Genomic DNA, 3,524 nt, shown 5'->3' with positions numbered 1-3,524 from the left:
GTCCCTGTGCTTTGTTGAGCTTAGCTTGTTCTAAGTAGGTGCTTTAGACCCCTGAGCCATCTCACCAGCCCCTAAAACTTACCTTTAAAAATATTTTTTCATTGATATGCTTACTTTTTATAGTACCAGGGCCTCATATATGCTAACAAAGCACTCTTCAACTGAACTATACTTCATCTACCATTTTTCAGTGATCTGATACTAGTTTGTCCAAAGTAATAATAGCAACAATCTAATAATATACATATTTATGCAAAGATAAATTAATTGCAGCAGTGATATAAGGAATAGGAGGGAAGAATCAGGATTTTTTTCATTGTAAAGTCCTTGCACTATACTTGAAATCATATAATGTTCTTTGAAAGGAGACTTGAAATAGCTGTAAATGTATAGTGTAGGGCTGGGGAGATAACTCAGAAGTCTAAGCAGCTGCCTGGCAAGCATAAGGACTTGGGTTTGATCCCCAGTACAGCATGGTGTGCCCGCCACAGTTGCCCGACCAGCCACTGAGACTGGGCATGGTGGTGCACATCTGTAGTCCCAGGGCTGGGGAGACTGAGACAGGAGGATCACTATGAGTTCGAACTGCATAGCGAGACCCTGTACTAAATAAATAAATAAAAGATTTTTTTTAAAAAAATGTATATTTCAAACTCTAGACCAACTACTAAAAATTAATAAAAAGTGTAAGTAATATGCTAATGAAAAAGAGAAAATGAAAAATATAAGCTTATCAGTTAAAACCACAAAACTTGCAATCCCCCTCTCTCAGTGTCCTGAGAGGCTGTGGCTGCAGACATATGCCACTACTACTGGTTTTAAAAGAAATTTTAAAAGAAAATGGAAGACTAAAATAGATAAAACAAGGGCTGGCCAAATAGCTCAGCAGATTAAAGCACCTGAAAACAGGTGCAGGGGCCGGGGTTCAATCCCTGGGCCTGCCTGCCAGCCCCAACCCCAAGGCCTGCCTGCCAGCTCCAACCCCAGGGCTTGCTGAGACGGCAATTGAGACTGGGCATGGTGGTGAGTGCCTGTAATCCCAGCACTTGGGAGTCTGTAAACAGGAGAATCACTATGAGTTCTATCTAGAAGTGAGATCCTGAACACCCTGTAGACTCTTCCTTAAAATTAAAAAAAAAAAAAAAGATACTATAAAGAGGATGTTAAGCCAACTATATCAAAGATCCTTTTGAACATCAGTAGTCTAAATGAATTAATTAAAAAATTATTAGACTGGATCAAAAATAAGAGCTAACTCTGTATTGTCCATACAAAAACCAACCTGTAATCCCAGCACTTAGGAGGCTCAGGCAGGAGGATCACCTCGAGTTCGAGGCCAGCCTGGGCTATATAGAGAATTCAAGATGAACTTGAACTACATAGCAAGACCCTGTCTCAAACAACAAAATATACTACTTAAATACAAAGAAAAATATAGATTAAGAGAAAATGGTTGGACTGAGATAGCCTAGTCTAACACAAATCAAAAGAAAACAGAAGTAGCTACATTAATTTCAGACATACCAGACATCAGAGTAAAGTAAGGAAATTTATCAGAGATAAGTAGGTGCACTGCATAATAGCAAAGGTGTCAATTCTCTAAAAGGGTATAACCATTCTTAACATGTATATGCCTAACATCAGAACATTAAACTATATGGCAAAAATTGATAGAGCTATAAGGAGAAATAGATAAAACTCTATCATAGTTTGGAGATGTCAGGATCTCTCTATTAAAAATGGATAAATTACCTGGCAAATAATCAGTAAGGATATAGTTAAACTTCAACACTATCAATCAACTAGATATAATTGATATTTATAGACTAGTTCATCTAGTAACAGCAGAATACGTGTTCTTGAAGTGGCAAGTAAAATTTACCATGGTAGACCATATTCTGGTTCATAAAACACATATTAACACATTTAAAAAATAGAAACTGGGCGGGCCAGATAGGTCAGCAAACTAAAGCGCCTGCTTAGGCAGAGTGTGGGGACCAGGATTCAATCCCCAGTACCAACAAGCTGGGCAGGCTCCCCCCACCCCCACCCCAGGACACTCTGAGACAGTGGTTGAGACTGGCATGGTGGCATGCACCTGTAATCCCAGCACTTGGGAGGCTGAAAACAGGAGGGTCACTATGAGTACAATCTACATAGTGAGACCCTGTAGACCCTGTACTAGGTACATTTTAAAAAAAATCATTCAGCAGTGGAATTAAATGAAGTGAAATGAAAGATAGATGGAAATCTCAAAATCCACACAGTCTAAATATTACATGTGGCAAGAAAATGTCAATAGATTTTTTTTTCCCCAGTACTTAGGATTGAACCCAGGGCCTGTCACATGTTGGAAAAGCGCTTTGCCAGGAAGGCACTTGCACCCCTGAGCTATATTCCCAGCGAACCTCCATTATGAGGATACAGTCTCAGTCAACATTCTTTAATTTTATTTTGTGACAGGGTCTCAGTAAGTCATCCCAGTTAGTTTTAAGCTTGCAATCTTCCTGCCTCAGTGTTCTGAAAGGCTGGGGTTGCAGGCATATGCCACTACAACTGCTTTTAAAAGAAATTAAATTTTTTTTTAACTAAGAACAAATGAAAATACAGCAGGTTCAGTGAAAGCAGTGCTTAGAGGGGAATTTGCAGTTTTGACTATATGTGTTAGAAAAGAAGTTGTTGGTTTTCTCTTAGTTTTCCCTTCTGACACAGGATCTCTCCAAGCAGTTCAGACTGGCTTTGAGCTCACTTTGTAGCCCAGGGTGGTCTCTAATTCACAATGACCCTCCTGCCTCACAACCCCCCCCCCCAAGTGCTGGGATTACACATGTGCACCACCATCCCCAGTTAGGAAAGAAGTTTTTAAATCAATAGTCTGTTTCCTCTCTGGGTTTGGGCCTCCTTGCATCGACATGGCTAAGCACACCAAGAAGGTTGGTAAATACGGGACTCACTATGGTGCCTCCCTCCGGAAAATGGTGAAGAAGATTGAAGTCAACCAGCACACCAAGTACACCTGCTCTTTCTGTGGTGAGACCAAGATGAAGAGGCGGGGAGCTGGCACTTTGGCTCCTGCGTGAAGACCGTGGCTGGTGGCACCAGACCTACAATACCACTTCGGCTGTCCCAGTCAAGTCAGCCATCAGAAGACTGAAGGAATTGCAAGACCAGTAGAAGCTCTTACTATTTGAGACATCTCTAGCCTATAATAAATGGATTAATTTATGTAAAAAAATAATCTAAGTTTAGACTTTAGAAAAATACAAAAGAAGCCAGTCTATAATCTGAGCACTTGGAAGGCTGAGAGGGGAGGATCACTGCGAGTTAGAGACCAATTTGGGCTACATAGTAAGCTCAAAGTCAGCCTGAACTGAACTGTGAGACCTTGTCTCAGAAAGACAACAACAACAACAAAAAAAAAAAAAGGAAAAAAAAAGAAAGAAGGAAGGAAAGAAAAAAAAAGAAAGAAAATTACAAAGGAATGAGCAAGCTAAGTCCAAAGTAAACAGAAGAAATGTTAAAAG

The sequence above is a fragment of the Octodon degus genome, unplaced genomic scaffold (assembly GCF_000260255.1).
Source record: "Octodon degus isolate 3935 unplaced genomic scaffold, OctDeg1.0 scaffold00374, whole genome shotgun sequence".
Taxonomy (NCBI): domain Eukaryota; kingdom Metazoa; phylum Chordata; class Mammalia; order Rodentia; family Octodontidae; genus Octodon; species Octodon degus.
The sequence above is the reverse complement of the archived record's forward strand: the minus strand, read 5'-3'. Positions refer to the sequence as shown.